The sequence below is a fragment of the Nesoenas mayeri genome (assembly GCF_963082525.1).
Source record: "Nesoenas mayeri genome assembly, chromosome: 3".
Lineage (NCBI taxonomy): Eukaryota > Metazoa > Chordata > Aves > Columbiformes > Columbidae > Nesoenas > Nesoenas mayeri.
The window spans coordinates 93,479,489-93,498,571 of NC_137544.1; the positions used below are offsets into that span (position 1 = coordinate 93,479,489).

At 40.2% G+C, this 19,083-nt stretch overlaps 1 long non-coding RNA gene across 5 annotated transcripts in view; it reads left to right on the top strand.

Moving 5' to 3' along the window:
• LOC308038456 overlaps positions 1-19,083 on the top strand; it is a 45,309-nt gene that overhangs the window by 12,750 nt on the left and 13,476 nt on the right. For 2 of the 5 annotated variants that reach the window (XR_013921924.1, XR_013921925.1), the window contains exons 1-4: positions 8,839-8,982; positions 12,294-13,666; positions 16,163-16,272; positions 16,355-18,938. This is a non-coding gene — a long non-coding RNA (uncharacterized lncRNA). Of the gene's footprint in view, positions 1-8,838; positions 8,983-12,293; positions 13,667-16,162; positions 16,273-16,354; positions 18,939-19,083 lie in introns of those variants that run through there. The other 3 variants (XR_013921927.1, XR_013921926.1, XR_013921923.1) reach the window with 3 other exon arrangements.

The following is a 19,083-nucleotide window of genomic DNA, read 5'->3' on the forward strand; positions in this document are numbered from 1 at the left end:
CCCTGTGTAATCAGTAGTGAATGGTGAAGATATCTGAAGCAAAGCTTTCAAATTCTTTAGTGTTTTGTAATCATGTTTAGTACTAAATTTTTCCTGCAAATAAGATACTGTCATTTCTTGCATTTACTACTAAATGTCAGGAATCACACGTAGCTTGGATCCATTTACTAGTGCATAATATTGCTGCTCTTTTTCATTATTCCAGTTCTTGGATGGAAAGAGTCTTTCTGTGTGGCTTTGAGCCTCTTAAATCACTTGTGTTTTCTTTATTGAAGGCCACTCCTGGAAAGCTTTCTGTTTGTTCTGCCCTGGCTAGCAGGGATGCTAAAACAAGGGTGCAGCTGTTCATATGTTTAAATGGGAAAAAGACTTTAATTTTCAATAAAGCTGAATCCCCTCAAAGACTGATACTTCTCTGCTGAGCCAATATGTTATGTGAGCAGTAGAATTTCCCCAGAAATGGTTAGGACATCCAAGTTAAAGTCAGGGCTCTTGTGGTAGTGTGGGACCAGATTCATAGCAGTCTCTGGACAGGCTCTCACTGGCCCAGTGGGGCCGGCTCCTTTTTCTGCTCAGAGGTATGTTTGAGGAGGAGAAGGAAAGGACATGGGATTAAGGAGAAAACAGGAGGAGTCCAGTAGTGCATGACAGAACCGAGTTTGGCCCAGTGATAGAAATGTGACCAGAAGACTCTCCTGAACACTCCGCTAATATTGTTTACAAGGGTGGGAGCTCAGGTGCAGGCTGTGTCCATTCTCTACAAGGGGCTAGCATATGCATAAGCTTGCCCACAATAATTAAAATAGAAAGAAAAGCGTAGCTTACTCACGTAAGTGCTAAAAGAGCCCTGCAAGCGAGGAGTCAGGTTGGAAGGGACAAACTGGATGAAAAACAGGCTGGTTATTTTTTGGCACACATGTATTGAGACACCAGTAAAGCAGAATGTTACACGGAACAGTGAATGCCACCAAAAACACAAGAAAGAGTGCACTTTTAATAACAGAATACAACTGCATTGTGTTTAGCAGATGTCTGCTATATTATTTAACTTACCACTTGCAAGATTTTCCACCAATGTAAAATCTGAGAAGAGGTGAAAGGATGGTGCCAGTAAATGCTCCTTTTAGGGAAGTAAGACTAATACTGATTTATTTATCTTTATTTAATGTAGAGGCCAAAACGTATTGTGTGTCTTGCAAGAAGATCTAAGACAATAGAATAAATCTAGCATTTGAACTCGAGATATTAAAATCCTTTTGCTTCTGACACTTTCTCGCTCCTCAGCAAACATGTTACACTGCTGAACCAGGATTTGACCAAATCCTATTCATGTCAGTGGGATGACTTCTGTTGACCTGAGTAAGTTTTATATAGGAATGCACCTCATCATATTATCTCATAACATCTTTTTAATGTTAACTTTTAAGGTTAGCTTCAGTAGCGTTGCTTGGCAACGGATGGGAATCAAGGCCTTATCCACCAATTTTTAAATGTTTGCTTATCAACGCTGAATCCTGACCATTGTTTCTATCCTTTAATATCACCTGGAGTAACTCTGACTACTGTATATTCCATCTACAAGTGCTATAGTTTGCTTCTAATGGTTCTTCTAGACTGTGAAATGATGAAGATATGATCCATATCAGAGAGATTACAGATAAGAAGTAGTTTGATTGAAATATTTGGCAGGCCATGTTTGCTTGAAGATATGTCAAGAGACTAAAGGAATGATCTAGAAAAAAAAGAAGTAACTGTAATAAGTAAAATATTTTATTTCTTAAGTGTCTCTCAGAACTTCTGAGTTATCCATTTCATCTCTTAAAAGATTTAAGAAATTACATAATCTCCTGGATATTTTCCCTTACAGCAAATCCTGCAGTACTGCAAATGAATTCCAAATAAATCCTTCCTGGTTTTTGATATTTTATTGTGTGTCAAGGTGATAGCTAGCATGCTATCATCCACATCATGGCTTCAAACAGATAGTTTGCTCTCTGGCTAGGTTACCTCTAAGAGACATGCTGGCATGAAATGAAAACTGTAGCAAAAACATATAACAGAGATATAAAATATTGGTCTTTGAAAAATTATGACAGTTACTAATAAATTAGGCTGTATGATTTTTCAGGTCTCATAAACTCATCTAAATTTAGGTGGCGTGAAGACCACCTCAATTTATAAAGAGCTCTGAGTTATCTCAAGATATTTACACAAGTGCAGCTAAACTTGCGTTGCCTAGATTCCATGCAACAAACCTTGGAGTGTGTGATCACAATTTAAAAGACTTCTGCAGTTCATCAAGAAGCCAAGGCTTTGGCCATGTGTCCGCAGTTGACTGGTTAGGTAATACTTGTACACCTCTACACAAAAAGAATAGGTTTGTATAGAGAAGTATGTAAATATTAGGTATGATGGTTATTAATTATGTTTTCCCAACCGAAGTAATCTGTTATATTGTTAAGTTTACCCTTCTCTATACAAACCTTTTATTTTTCTGTAGAGGTGTGCCGTGCTCTGGGCTGCAGGACGGGTGCCTGGAGCCATCTTGGGGTCCCCACACTGCGCTCTGCTCTAATATGTACTAATACGCTACGCTTTCTCATGTGTTTGCTAATTGCTATTTATTTGCCCGAAAAACTTGTGGAATACTTTATTTATATTTTTTCTACTCTATTTCTGGTAATGTTTAATGCCCTACATGAAAAAGCTTTTTCATTCTCTTCACTATAATAAATTACTAAACTGAAAGAAATGGAACTAAGCCACTTTAGCTTAAATTCACCGAGCTTTTGTTTTGAAGTTGAACAGTGAATCTTAGAAAGCTGGTTTTTCATTTGTCCTGAAACCTTGCCCCTCCTGCCTTGCCCTTTTCATGCCGATAAAAGGTAACCAGAGACGGCTGGGGGCTCTCTGTCTACCTGCCTTCAATGGGAGCGTCTTCTGAATGCCTCTTTCATGTACCTGCAAAGACCCTGCTCTGCTAACCACTATGGTTGAGGTTCTCAAAGGCTGAATAGGTTTTCATTGCCTGCATTTCTGGTCTGAAGCAGACTGAGAGAAATGTGTGTTAAGTAAACGCGGTGGCAGCCTTGCCAGCGTCAGCATTCCAGCCTGCAGCGTCGCTCCGGACCGGGACACGGCCAGCACAGATTCTGCACATCCAGCTGTCGGGGGGTTGTTTTAGTTGTTAGCAGTTGAAAGGAAGAGGGATGTGAGGCAAAGCAAAGAGTGGCGAGTCTAGTTTTTATGAGGCTGTTTATTCTTTCTATAACAAGTCTGTGGTGCCTTATTGATGTTGAATGGGAATTTAATACAGTGATAAAGTAAAACTGTAAACTTACCAAGTCTGTTTTCAGCTGCCTTTGTTCTGTACCTCTAAGCATCTGCAGCAAATATGTTCAATAGCACTCAAACACTTCTATGAAATAATATGTTATCTTATTCAGCACCCTCTGCAGAGAACTGATCATCCTGCTGCTGCTGATGGAAGGCAATAAAAAATGAAGGTGTCTGTCTGTCTTTCTATACTAGGCCTGTTGAGTTTGAAGTTGGTGCTCATGGGCTTTTCGGTGAAAACAGAGGTTTATTTCCAGTTTTCTATCATGAGCATTTTTAAAATCTTATGTCGCAGTTTAAAGATCAAGATTTAGGAAACACTGATATTTGATAACAGAGGGGTTTAGATTTGGTGTTTTTACTAGTCAGGGCAAAGTCCAAACACCCTAATGCCCAGCTTAGTGTGGAAGGTACAGGTGGAAGAGCTGTGCATTCATAACATGCTAATTACAGCATCAGAGTATTGTCTGTTGCAGTGGGTGAAAGAACCTGAAAAAACTTGAACTGTGTGAATTAGGGCTTTGTTTTCACAAACACGTAAGCATTGTGTAGACTGGAACTTTTCCCCTTTCTACTGAAATAACCCTATTCCTTACCACATGTAGGCACTCTTATACCAGTTCAAGACCTTCCGAAGTGAAGATAGTTTTATTCAGGAATGAGAACGTGCACTCAAGAAGTTATCTTGTTGTAAATGTAATGTGGGTTACTCAGAACCTTCCACCTTGCTTTCTTCCAGTTGCTGCTGTGTGAGCTAGAGAGGTTACTCCTGTCCCAGCTGCTTGTTCAAGATCTTATGCTGAATGATAGCTTTCCCTTTGCCATGTCATATAGCTGATCTGGATGATACTCCTCTGAGCTGCTGGTTGTAGGTGCATTGAAGGCGTCTTGAGATATACCAGAACTATCTGGTTAATGTACCTAGTGTGGTTGTAATAATGACAGCCAGACTAGTGCTGTTGTGGTGTTAGTGTTTACTTCTCAGCTTAATATATGTGATGTTAGGAAGAAAATCACAGAATCACAGAATGTTAGGGATTGGAAGGGACCTCAAATGATCATCCAGTCCAATCTCCCTGCTGGAGCAAGAACACCCAGATGAGGTTACACGGGGATGTGTCCAGGTGGGTTTTGAATGCCTCCAGAGAAGGAGACTCCACAACCTCCCTGGGCAGCCTGTTCCAGTGTTCTGCTACCCTCACCGAGAAGAAGTTTCTTCTCATATTTAAGTGGAACCTCTTGTGTTCCAGTTTGTACCCATTGCCCCTTTTCCTATTGTCGGTTGTCACTGAGAAGAGCCTGGCTCCATCCTCGTGACACTTACCCTTTACATATTTATAAAATGACAAGTAAATAGCCTTGTGGCTGGATCCATCACTGCAGATGTAACCGTAACAGATGTAACTGTGAGCTGGGAAGAGTTATTAACATAATGCATATTTTGTTCTGCAGCGGTCCTGTACCACTCACGTCCTATGGCAGCCCCTGCAGAAAGGTCCTGCAGTGGAGATGGGCAGGAGGGTTGGCTCAGCAGAGCTCTGGCTGGTGGGCTGCAACAGCCTCACCAAACTGGGACCAGTGCATGTTCATTGTGCCCTGCAGCACCACTGCTTCTGAGACCCAGAATTCAGCTTCACGCCAGTGGTTTTCTAGATGCTCTGAAATATGCGCTAGACTAACTCACCCTAATAATTTTCAACTATGAGTTCCCACAGCGTCTGAAGTCATGTTTGACAAAATGTGTGTGTAGATCTGCTAGTCTTCAACTGTTGGTCCCAGAGGAAAATTCATATATTGATTTAAGAATGACTACTGACGAAGAATTCTGAAACTTCTTGGGAAACGTCTTCAGAAAGGTGTTTTTTTCCTTTCGCTCAGAACTAGGCCTGGTGCACCTTAGATTTAAGGTAACAAGGTTAAGGTTTTAAGGTAAGTCACAAGTTCTTGAAAATGAAGACCCTTTTCCGCTCTCTTTCCCCTTTTTTGTTGTTACAAGTGTGTGTTACCACGTGATTAGGATTTTTTTAACTCCTAATTGATGGTGCTGTGTTATTTGTATAGTAATTATTTTCAGTTTTATACGTGGCTGTTTGTCAGTTTATTGAAATGAACTGCCACCCCTGCACCCTGATCAAAGCAAAGAGCATGAAATCCCACAGTGTTGCACTTTTGAGAGTATCAGCAATGAAGCTAACCTTTCACCCTGGACTTGCTTTTAACCCTAATTTTGAAAGACAGTAGTGAACAATCCAGCTAGCTTCTTAAGTGAAAGAATATTCAAACTAGCTCTATTGTAATGCAGTGTCCTTTTCAAGTGAATGGAGGATCTTAGGGTAATGCATACCAATACAGAGGCTGGCTAAGTTCATTACTTTGGATTTTCTGGTGTGGCAATAGCAGTGAAACAGTTAAAAGGCTGGCTTTAAAGTGGTCACAATTAGGCTTCAAAGTTAACACCCCACCCCACTGAGATGAATGGAAGCAGTTGACATTTCTTAGTGCTATTGTTTCAGTCTGGCTTGCTATAGCTTCTAAAATAAGACAACAGTACATCTGTTTACATTCTGCTTCCGCAAACCCAGATGGGCTAGAAACTTCATTGTTTTTTAAGTGGAAGCTTAGATTCTGGAGAATACAGCAATGTCCATGGGGTATCTGTAGGAAGAAGAGCTGAAAGCCACTTAATCACAGACATCTCCCCCTTCCCTGTAAACTTCTATTGTCCCAGGACAAATCTGTAAACCACTGAGGGGAAAAATAAAGTCACATATATTTGAAGTACTTTTTACTTACTGGTTGACATGCACACAATAACTTCTCAACAAGTCCCTAGCATTCAAATTTTCATAAATGGGTGTGGGATTTTGTCTTTTGTTTTTTTTTTTTTTTTAGTAAATAGCATGTGCTGTAAAATAAGGTAAGTCTTGCTTTTACTGAATTTAGTAACATCTCTTAACTTCTTGTAACTGAAAAATTTCTTCTGTTTCCTGAAAAGCCAGAGTTTCACCCCATAGCATTTGAGACCAGGTGTTACTTTGTGTGTTCACATGAGGAGAATCCTTACATTTACCTCTAAGAGTGATATGAGAAGAAATGAGGTTCTTCAAAGCTATGTCTTTCATTTTTCTGATACTTTAATAGGGCAGCTATATTAACCGCAGCAAGATATTAGGAGCTGGAATGGATTAATAAAGGTGCAAGTAGGGGCAGAATTTGTAGCAGATGGTCTCCATTACCCCATGCCTCAGTTCATGTATAGAGCCCACAGTGTCCTCTCTGACTTTTGTTGAGGGGTCTGCACAGTGGCAAACTGCCCTCAGTAGCAGCCAGAACCCTATGAGGGCTTCTCTGATAAAGGCGGCCCATTAGATATGCTCAGGCTGTGGATTGAAACCAGCTGTGAATCTGTCGGAAAGATTTTCCTCATCATGCTTTCATCAGGGTGGAAAGTTTGTGGCTCCTTCTGCATATATATGTATTTTTGGGCTTCATTGCTCTGACTTTGCAAGTCCTGGAGTCTGCCAGTGATAAGAGCTCTCATGCATACAGGCTCCCTTTGTACACTGGCACCCAGAGACCATGCCGGCCTTTTGCCCGTGGACAACGCAGCTTGTGCTTCAGAAGTGACATTGTGGGCTCTCCCAAATGGTGTCTCCCACATTTCAACCCCCGGTGGATTGTATCGTGAAGGCAAGCATGCCATCTGTGGTTTGGGCTCGTGAAACTTGTTTCCTACCCAACTTCAAAACAGTGTTTTCATCCAAGTATACAATAAAGAGGCTCTGAGCCTGGACAGGCCTCCAGGTTGCCTGAGAAAACCGCAGGCGTTTGGAGAACACAAGCTATCTTCTCTCTTGTCCTTCTCTTCAGTTCCTGTGCTTAAGTGGAAGAGTGCAGCAATCTAGTCTGTGTGAAGAAAATATGTGAGAAAACCCAACAGGAATATTTGCTTTGAAAGCTTCTCTCATGAGTTTGTTTTATCTATTAAAAAAAAAAAAAACCCAAAACAACAAACAAAACAAACTTGAAAAATAAAATAATGGTAAATCATGCTGGAGAAAAGTAATTCCAATGTGACAGAACTCATGAAGTGAGAACCACTCAATACACCTACAGGACAGGAGTAAGGGCATGTTATTTAATCAAACAGAGAGAGAATAGCATCAAGCATGCATGTGCTATATTTGTTTCCACTTTCCATCGCCCTAGTCCATTTCTGACTGGGGATCTCTGTAGTATTGCACAGACATGAGTTATGTCTCATGCAACTTGTGGAAGAAAAGAGATATCCTATTAGACCTTTCAAATACAGTCAAAGTGACTTGTGCAAGCCTGCAGTAGATCAGTGGCAGAGCTTGGAAAAGAAGTTAGGAATGGTGTTGGCCAGTTCTATATATTTTAACTTGCAAACTGACCTGCTTCCCTGTGCTACAATAGCAGTGTGATACCTACGTGTTCAGAAGCCTAAGCTTTGTATTTTCTCCTGACATGGAGACTTTCCTGAATAGACCTGAAGAAAATACTACTGTAACTTGTCTACCACTTGTGCTCTAACCTGCCTTTTGGCTCATTCAAAGGTGATTTTCATAACAGAATTATCTTTTAGATAATATGAAATACTGAATTTTCAAAGGGACCAATCCAGATAGGGCAGGAATCTGCCATCATGATGACATTATAATGCAGTTTCTGAAAAATTAAAATGTTATGAGAAAAAAAAAAATAGCATTGTGCTGTGTTATTTCAGCAAAGAAAATAGAGCCTTCTATTTTGAGACTATTTAGTTTTTAGTAAATTCTGCATTTCTCTTTTGTAGTGTATTTCTGTAGTTGATTTATATGTTGCATGCCTGCTGCTCCCAGTTTCTCTGCTGGTCTGAGGTTGCTTGCCAACTGGTATTTGCCAGGAGGCAGCAGAATCCTAGTTCTCTTTGAGCATCATGGTACGTTATGGCAGTCATTATCCCGTCTAAGAGGATGAGGGATGCAGACTGTAGCTCCTGCAGCTGTCATGAGAAATGCAACAGGAAAAGTATCCAGCAAACTGAAACAATTTTTTTCAATTAATGAATACTAAAAATTGGAATCTCTTCCCAAATTAACCCCAAAGTTTTCTTGTTGGAAAAGATTTTTTTTTTTAATTTGAAAAAAATTGGATATTTACTTATGCATCCCAGTTTAGTAAAAAAATGGTGAATACCAAAGTGTTTAGTAGGATTCAATTACCATATTTTTTTCAGCTCTAATTATGATATTTTTTCCTTCCTTTTTCTACCCTAGACAATGAAAATAACTTAATGTAACAGCTTTTACATTGTGGTCTGTGGACCAGAGCTGGCTTGTAAAACTTTTTCTTTCCGTGGTTTTATTGTTCAAGAACTGATGCTTCCTGTTACTTCTGGCCATGCGTTTTGATTTTGTGAATGAATATGCTTAGACAAAATAAGCATACTAATCAAGTATATACCTTTGGTACAGCTTTATATTCTCATTAAATCCAAAATGACACCAGAACTGCAGAGGTAACAACTCCTCTGAAAAATGGAGTCAACTGAAAAAAGACAGAAGTGGCAGCAGTCAATAAGAGAAATATGGGATTTCTTCACTTAGGCATTCAGTAAGGAAGAGGAAACAGCACAGGTAAAAGGTAACACAGAATATTTGCTCTGACTGCACATACTTTAAACTTGATGACATAGGAACTGTGTTTTGCATTGCTTTTCAAGGAACAAAGTCAATGGGGTTCTGGTTCCTGGCAGGGACTAACAAACCAAGCAGTGATCAATTATGATCAATTATGATCACTGCTACCTGATCTTAGCTGCTACATCATGTGGAGTTTTTTTTTTTTTTTCCATATTGCTTGTTGTGGTTTTAATGTTCTAATGTTTAATTTTTGTGTAGTTTGAAGGCTGTTGTGTATGTGACTAGATTCACCTCCCTACTGGGATATAGGCCAAGATTTTCAAAGCGATTGTTTCTTTTGAACGTCTCCATTTTGTAAGGGTCCTAAACTGAGAAATTTTAGAGAAGGGTGGTTTAAAGCAGTGCAGAGCATGCATCTTCTAAAACTTAGTTGTCTGTGAGGTGTGTCAATATAGCACAAAAAATGAAAGAAGAAAAAAGGATGCAATCAAAATCCGTGTTCACTCTTCAGAATTTCAGTGTCTGATCTTTGGTTTACTGAATCGAGGTGAGCAGATTTTGGGTACCTGGAACATGTACCCTGTTGTGGTCCGGGCTGAAGGGAGCACAGTTGAGCAGTGTGGCAGTCCCCTGACTCTGCACTTTGCACTCTGCACTCTGTAACCTGCTCTTTGTCCAAGGGCAGGAGTGACAAACTCATTTTCACCGGGGCCACATTGGCCTCGCGGTTGCCTTCAAAGGGTCAAATGTAATTTTAGGGCTGTGTAAATGTAAATATAAATGCAGAGTTTGACACCCCTGCTCCAGGGCTTTATCTAAGGTTTAGATGTGGTCTTCCACTAAGATGTTGGCGAGATCTGTGTTGACTGTAGTATATGGGGGATAGCTGTAACATCTACGGAATATATACTACAGTGCATATATAACCTATGTATTCCATCATTCTGTCCATTGTGTGGGTGAATCTAGGCAATGTAGGGCTAGCAAGATTACAGGCTTTTTAAAAAGGACGGCATGCATGTGAGTACTGTCAGGATAGCTGGCTTAGAGTTAACTTTTTCCTCAAATTCTATCTTGCTGGTACAAAGCAGTACTGTTTCAGTTGCAGAAGAAACTTTGTTTAAAGAAATGCTGGCATTGAATAATAATAATAATAATTAAAAAAAAAACCAAAACCAAACCAGTTTTGGAAGCATTTCTATAGGTTTTAGCTTTTTGAATGCCAATTTTTAGGACTAGATGTCAGCTGACATAGCTCCTTTAAAAATGCACTTTGGATTCAAGGGAAGAAAATAATGAAGTGTAAGATGTGAAGTCTTAATTGTTAAAAGTGCAACAATAGCTTAAAAACAGGCTGCAAAGCCTGCTCTCACAGCTGGAGGAAGGGGTACTTTATTAATAATTGCAAGGATAGGGCCTGAAAGAGGCAGCAGGGGATATAAAAAGCAGTCTTGCAACATGAAACCATTGCCAAAACCCCTTACGGAGCAACTAATGAAAGAGCCAGCATACCATAAGCATCAAGATAACACACGATGAACATGATATAACAGCCTCTGACTGATGTGCCTCACTGCAAGTTAAGGTGCTCCAGAGCTGCGCTCCAGCTCTGCTGTGACAGACCGCTTGGTGGGCTGGAGATGAGCACATGTGGCTCACTAGCCAATAGCCTCTGTTTTTGTGGCTCTAAGTTTCTGGCTGGTAAACCACAGGTTTAATCTTCATAGTTCAGTATTTTATAATCTGATAAGTCACCCAAATGTTCTTGCAGCTGGTAGCCAAGCTGCTCTACTAATGTGACCTGAGACAAATAACCCTAAATGCACATTTCACAGTATCACAGTATCACAGTATGTTTGGGATTGGAAAGGACCTCAAAAGATCATCTAGTCCAATCCCCCTGCTGGAGCAGGAACGCCTAGGTGAGGTCACACAGGACCATGTCCAGGTGGGTCTTGAATGTCTCCAGAGAAGGAGACTCCACAACCCCCCTGGGCAGCCTGTTCCAGTGCTCTGTCACCCTTACTGAGAAGAAGTTTTTTCTCAAATTTAAGTGGAACCTCTTGTGTTCCAGCTTGATCCCATTACCCTTTGTCCTATCATTGTTTGCCAATGAGAAGAGCCTGGCTCCATCCTCATGGCACTCACCCTTTATATATTTATAAGCATTAATAAGGTCACCCCTCAGTCTCCTCTTCTCCAAACTAAAGAGACCCAGCTCCCTCAGCCTTTCCTCATAAGGGAGGTGCTCCACTCCCTTAATCATCTTTGTTGTCCTGCACTGGACCCTCTCCAGCAGTTCCCTGTCCTTCTGGAACTGAGGGGCCCAGAACTGGACACAACATTCCAGATGTGGAATATTTCCTGGAAATATTCCAGATGTGGAACATTTCCTGGGGGAGGTGGCAGGGAAGATTCCCCTCTACAGAGATTTCCTGTGACTGAAATCCCCCCAGACTAAGTCCTGAATGTAAGCACAACTGCACTATTTCTGTGGCCATGAGCTGGCTGCATGGGAGATAAGTGGACAGCAAAACCCACTTTGCTTCAGCCATAGCTGCAGGGCCTCAGCTCACGACCGTCTGGGTACCCTGCGGTGCAGTGTCCCACGTTAGGCTGTGGCTGGTTGTTTACGAGAGATCCAGACTGCTGCAATTTTTCAGTTATTTCTTAAAATAAGTCCTTAGGAAACTGCAAGTAACCCCCAGAAGTTGGGAAACCTTGGGAGCAGAAGGGCTGCAGTGCTAGGGAAGTTTTGATTTCATTTAAAAGCATATATCCATAAAATTGCTTTTGTGCAGACTCCCCGTCTCATGCCATGCTGACTCTGTGTGAGATCTGACATTGTTCTTTGCTCTTTAATCACGAGAGCTGTGAGGTCGGGGGGAGGGAGAGGAAATATAAGCAAAAATCTGAGCCTGATTTTTTACCATCATACAGATTTAATCCAAGTTGCCTGTGCCAATCATAATCCCTCCTTTCAGGTTTGTCCTTTTCATGTGGATGAATGGCAACTCAATGCCTGATGCATCAAATCCAGAAACTTGCTGAGACTGTCAGTATGCCTGGCAGCATCACATGGTGCAGATGACACTTATTTTGACTGTGATACATGGCAAATGTTCTTTCAGGGCCAGTCTTTGCTGTGGGCTAAGTGGTGCTTCTCTGCTGCTCCCCTCTGTTGTAGGTGTGTTGCACTCATGGGAAGCATTCTTTCTCTTCACCTTAGTTTTAACCATGTTATTAGGTTTGTCTGGTTGTTTTTTTTTTGCTTTTCATAAAAGGATGTTTTCCTTTTTTACCCATTTTTAGCCAGCTCCACTGGAGTTGATGGGAATCTCTGTTCCTGCTACTCTGAAGCACATATCCTTTCTAAAACGTTTTGTTTCTTTCTGTATGCTGTACAAAGCAGGTATGCCATTTAATAGTCACTGTTTGTTTGCAAGGAGAGTTTACAAAATAGGTATTTCCTTGCGGGTTTTCTTACACAACATTTTTTCTCCATCCTTATTGCCCTTTCTGGTTAGCACTAGTAATGGGAGCACCAGAGCTGCCAGATGAGCTGCCACATGGTTCAAATTTGTTTTGAGTGGTATAAGCAGTTAGTCAGAAGACCATCCCTGCATTCAAGTTGGTGTTTCTGTGGTTGTAAGTGATGTAAAAATGTGAAGGTAGATGTCGCTTGTGGCACAGCTGAGGAGAATTAATGTTAACATGGGACAAGAATTGCATGAGATGTTTGGGGTTTTGTCTGCTGGATTCTTTATTGTTCCTGTAGAGGGCAAGAGAAATGTTTTAGGGGCTGCCCTTTTACATATTTCATAGGATCTTGTCCAAACTAGTAACGAAAAGAGAGTGATTGCAGCTGCATTCATTACTAACTTCCAGGTTGAGAATCTGTTACGGTAGACTTTGTAGAATGTCATCAGAAATGCTCTTTGTTGCAACCACTAATAAGATGTACACCCATGGTTTTCTTATTAAAACTATTTTGGTGTGTGACAGAAGGAGGGAGAACACCACTCCTCATCCGGTCCAAAGGGGCTTCCATATTTATTTTTTAATATTTCTATTGGCAAAGCCTGAAGTCTGGTCAGATTGGCTCACTCTCCTCAGGTACGCTTTTTGTGAGAAAAAGGGCTCCCTTTCTTTCATACATTCTGCCTATGAATGCTAAATCATGTTTGTTTTTTCCTTTTTTCCCATGTTTCAGCTGCTCCATACTTGAATATGCCCATCAGAAATTCCAATTTGGTCCTAAGGAGGCCTTCCTTACAATTCTGAAAATAATGGAAGTTTGATGTCAGGAATGCTACTGGCCAGGCATCTGATCCACAGAAAATATCACTTATGTTAAAGGAAATAATCCAGCCTCCTTTGTTCTTTTTACTCAGTTTGAGTTTAAAGTGCCTTGAGCATCCTAGCTATACCCGAAAATGGTAGTTGCTGCTACACATTACTACTGTTATGTTCCAGGAGAAACACATCCTTTAAGGATCCACTCCTTATTTATTAGATTAGAAAAAAAACCCAAAAACAATAAAAGATGTCACATGAATCTGAAAACGTAGCCCATTTGTTGGGAGACTTCTTGATGCTGCGCTTCCTGAAACATCAGGGCTGCTACTTCCAATGGCTGAGGCACGTTCCTGGTGTGCGGAGGACCACAGTCTGATTTTTTTGAGGTAGGCGACTCTGAAAGTAAGGTTATCTCCCTGCCTTTCCTTTACCTGGCCTTTTTACTACTTTTAGGCATCAGTTGCCTTCATGGGTCTTTTTTATAATTATAGTTACTAAAAACTGTGAGTGGTTTGGGTTTGCCACCCAAATAGCCTGACTAAGAACCTATGATACTTGCAGTTCTCCCTCTTCTTCAAAGCTAGACTACAATTAATAAAAACTTGCAAGCGCTTTGTTTAATACACTATTATGTTTTTCAGATTTTTCTCTCCTCCCTTCTCCCTTCACCACCTGCAGCTTCCTTGTACTTTGTTTCTTTAAATATTCAGAGTAAAAACTAATTTTGCTCCTTACTTGGACTTTGAACCCTTTGAAATGAAATCAAGTGAGTTTGCCTGTACTCAGCTGATTAGGATCTTAAGAGCTTCTACTGTTTTTCTATGTAGGAGATGCCATAGCTGATTAAAATAGATTTGATCTTTTGTCTAATCCTCTAGATCAGTAGATTAATTTGTGATTTTTGATCTACAGCAGTATCACAAAGTTGTAAGTCTGACACTTCTATAGGAAAAAGAAAGTAACTACACTGCATTTAGCCAGGGTTTGTAAATCATAGTGATGGATACAAAACATATTTGGAGTCTATGAGTGTAGCTCACCTCAATTCTACAGAAATGGAGAAGACAGAAGAATACAAAGTACTGATGGTTCTGTCACTGTCTCCAAAACCAGGACTAAATATGATGACACAAACAGAAAAATAGATATAATTTGAATATATACACACATATACAAAATATGTGTAAGTGTATGCGCAATTCTGTACATGTTCTCCATCAGCTCTGGCCTCAGTTCATTAAGCTCATAAGTTCATTAAGTTCATATGCATGCCTTACAGTACATCTCTATACATGTGATAAACATATTAGAAAAATTAGACACAGGCAAAAATGCCTTGCAGAATTTGTGGTCTGGATGACAGGATTTATCCCATATGAATGCCTACAGTGTGGTATTTTAAGTTCATTCCTCTGCTGTCCTAGTAAGTGGTAGCTGGTCTAGAAAGCCTTCTAAGCTTTCCATAACCAGACGTGCCACTAGTAATCTTTCGAAAATGTGATGTCAATGGAGCTGCAGCTGGTTAAAGGGCTACACAGGGCAAAAAGTGGTATTAGTGGCTAATGAAGGCTAATTCTTTTGCAAGCAAAATTAGCTCGCTTCACTAGCTTGTTATGACTTGAAGTGTCTGGCCATTGAACTATGCATCTGGCTCATTTGTTGCTCTCAAAGAGATCATACCCTCACTGACAGCTGTACTGGACTGGAAAAAAGTAGCCCAAATGAGTAAGAGCAAGAGGACTTCAGTTTGTGCCACTTTAGGACAGTAGCAATCCGTGCAAACAGCCTTGATAAGCAAAAGAGATGAACCCAATGAAGAATGTGTGTTATATAGGTCCTGGCTCAGGGCAATAATTTTCCTTAAATAACAGGATCCTAATGCAGAACTTTGTCACCCACAGATGCTACCTCCTGCTCACATTATATGTGACTCCCTAAAAGACACTAAGCGGTTGCAGCAACCCTAAATAATCACTAGAAGCCTAATTTTCAGCACATCCCAAATCTAGTGATGCTCTAAAGTGATTTAAGCTGCACCAGAATAGCCCAAGCTCTGCGGAGATGTATTTATTTTTACTTACTGATGTTTTGGGGTAAATGCCACATCAGACTGCTTTTATTATCAAGTTCCTGTTCCTGCACAATGCAGCTGTACCTATTCTAAACTCCATCAAAGGGGACCATTTCCTTTTTTTCTTAATCTCAAATCAGTTTACCAAGAGCAGTTGTCCCTGACTTCCTTAAGCTTGCCCTGTGTAAAACCTTTTGAAAGTCTTCCCTACATCCTTTATTTCATTAACGCATACTTAGAAACATGTGTGTAAACACATAAATGTGTACACACACACACGTGCCCATGCATATTTTATTCAGTTTCTGCTTCAAGTCCTGCAGCCTTATGCATGGTCGGACTAGCAAAGGACTCATGGAAAAGGTTGCTGCCAGAGAGCAGTGGAGCACAGGCTTCCTCGTGTACTTTGGGTGCTTCCACATGATTTTAATGCCTTCTTTATTTATGAGATGGCTCAAATTTCTGAACTCTGTGATAATACCATGCAGACAAATGTGCACTAAGGTCAGGACTCATTACTTTTTCACAATGTTTTTGCAAGTGATTTGAGACTCAGTGTTAATACAGGTCATCAAGAGTGACAGACTGGTGATGTTGCCTTTTGTGCAATTAAACCCTTGGATGTTATTCCTGGATTGAGAGTTTATAGAAACCACATGGAAATATTGGTTTATGTTGTTAAGTAAATTCTGGGTCCCAAACTTTTTGTCATTATCAAATAGTATTTGAGTTACAAAGAGACTTTGGACTAATGAATGAGTACATTTGGCTTCTGTAGTATGCGTGTGACATTGCTTTCTTTGCACCACAGACCCCTGTGAAGTGCTGCCACCAGCATTTTGGTAGAGGGTGGAACAGGAAATCTCCCCAGAGAAGACTCATAGGTCCGACTCAACACCTCAGAAATGACAAAGGAGAGAGGTACTAACTTATATAGAAATCTAATGCTTGAAATTGGGCTTTTGCATCTCTATTGTTTTGTTCTTTGTGATTTTTTTTTCAGATTAGCCATGGTTGGGTACAGCCTGGATGCTCAGCCCTGCGAGAGGCTGAGTGATGGTCAGAGACAGTAGCGTACATGCTCTTTGCTTGCTGAGGATCTCAGGAAGTCATGCAAGATGAAACTCCCTGTATTTTGTTTTGACACCAAAAAGGATTTTTTCTCACACAGGAAAAAAAAAAAATAATAAAGGTTCTTTGATCCAGTGCTAGACATTAATATACTTAAGCATTGTGCAGAGGAGAGTATAACTTACGGTGTTTAGTAACTGATAACTTTGCACATTGAAAAATTATTGAGAAATTATACAAATGAGATCTTGCAACAACCAGGATGATAGAGAGGAGAACTGGAGCTAACACTGGACCCAGAACAAAAGCATTTGTGGAGATAAATTGCTTGCCAGGGTACCAGAGACACTGGTGCTGAAGAGGCCTTCTCTGTCTAAATGACGCCACAATTAGAATGGCAGAAATACATAAACACTGCTGACCATGCGGGGGCTGCAGCTGACAGCCACTTCACCTCTGAAGCTCAAATATAGATGTACTAATACCATTTATTCCCAGCAAAAACTGCTAGAAAACTTCTAAAGATATCTTGACCTGACTGAAAAATCAGAGCAATCTGTTTCTTGCTGGATTAGACAGTTTCTGTATAAGGAAGAAAAGAAGTACTGAAATAACGTAGGATGTGACATTTTCCTGCTTCCATTAGCTTTTATAGTTGTCCTTCCTCTCAATTTGTGTCCCCTAGTACAATACAGGGAGTGGTAGGCTGGGATCCTTTTCATCTTTATCTCATTATGGGCTACACTGTGACCAATGTTGTCACCTTTCCCTCTCCTTTTGCCCACTGGAGAAATTCAGCTCTATATGAATATTTTCTTGATTGTATTCTGCTGTTATTACTGTACCTCCAGGACTTCAGTTCTTCTTGGTACCCTCTTATCAAAGGCAAAAATGTTGCTCAAACCTTTTTATTTATTTATGTATGCATGTATGTATTTATTTATTTATTTGTATTTATTTATTTATTTATTCATTCTTCTCCAATCTCCCTGTTTTCTCCTGCTGTAACTCTGCATCTGAAGCCTTTTCCCCTGCTGTTCTTAGTCTGTGAAGCCTGTTTTGTGCAAAAAAGTAACACCATGCTACAGCAGCAGCCAGCAGTGGTGCAGTTGCCCCAGTCCTAAGCTGATAATGCAGACGGTGCTGAAGCATTTCTACTTCTGTGCTTCGAACTCCTTCTCAGTGCTGGTTTCTTGATTTGTCTCGTTAGCACTGATTTGCTTTGTACTTTGAAAGCTGTCAGTGCATTTGCTCTGTTGGTAAGAGTTACAGCAACTAGATCTACATTTTTCCCTGGCATAGGGAAAGCAGCAGTGACGACTTGACTCTCCCTGGTTTTTCCTTGGCAAACTTCCCAGAAAGACGCGTACTCAATTGTAATTTGCTCTCTGTGGTCAGCAGCAATATCTCAGCTTCTAGTATCTCAACAACGTCTCTATATTTAACTCTGTACGAGTTCAAGGCCCCACCTGCTCTCATACAGAGTAACTCTGTGTTACAATTACGTTGAATATAAGCAGCAGAGATGATCATGTTTATTCTATATACAATTATTTCCCCTATTCTATATACAATTATGTCCCCTTTCATTTACTGCTTTATCTGCTTGTTGTGACTTCAAAACAAACACCTCCCCCCTCCCTTTTTCTTTCGGAAACCAGTATGACTTTCTGGGGAAGGCTTCCTTTGTGCATCTAGGGTATCATACTAAAGCTGTTACTGAGTTTTAGGCGGAGAAACAGTTGTCTGCCAAAATGCTTTAAAAGAAACCATGAAACTAGCAGGCTGTAAATCCAGCAGCAGCATAAGAGTGGGAATAGGAGACCTGCAATATGTAATATGAGTCTTTCAGTCTAACCTCCCCGATTTCCACCCTGGTGCTAAATATATTGCTGACGTCCTTGCAAGAAAACAAATACACTGAGCATGGACATCAGTGTTTTTGGAAGGGCAGTGGGCACTGGTAGCTTATGTTTAGTTTCATTTCTGTAGATTTCACAGATAATACATGAAAAAGAGAGGCCACATTCTTGTAGTTGTATGTGTGACTCTGGTGGTGGAGTTTCACAAATATCAGATCATCGTAATCAATTGTTTAATTTTAAATCTAGTTTTTCAATTAAAAAATTTATCTTCTTTCTAAATAAAGCTGACAACTTTCAATCCAGGTACATATCGTGCTCTCCAGAAACTCCTATTCTGGATTAAGAAAAGTAAAATTTGCATTTGAAGTGTATTAATAACAGTTGTAAGGTAAGAATGTTATTTCTAAATGTTCAACTCGTCTGCAGCATCTGCATCAGATAAATCAGCAGTACTTAGCTACTTTGCTAGCCACTGTTGAATTGCATTTTATGCAGGAGACAGATAACCATCCTTGTGTGTCCTGGTATAAGCTTTTCCCTACTGTTCATCAGGTGTTAGTGTTTTGCTGTTTTGGTTTTTTTCTTAACCTCTAACCCCAGAGAATGCGAGGAAAAGTGATATTGTTGAAAAAACCAAACCATCAGATTCAGGTAAACTTGAAATTAAATTAAAAACTCAACTCATATGTATATATATGTATATATATATATACATTTAAATTGTGTGTGTGTGTAAAAATAGTATGTCAATTTTGAAACGTAATTATCCAGCTCTTCTAAATTTCATGTCTTTCTC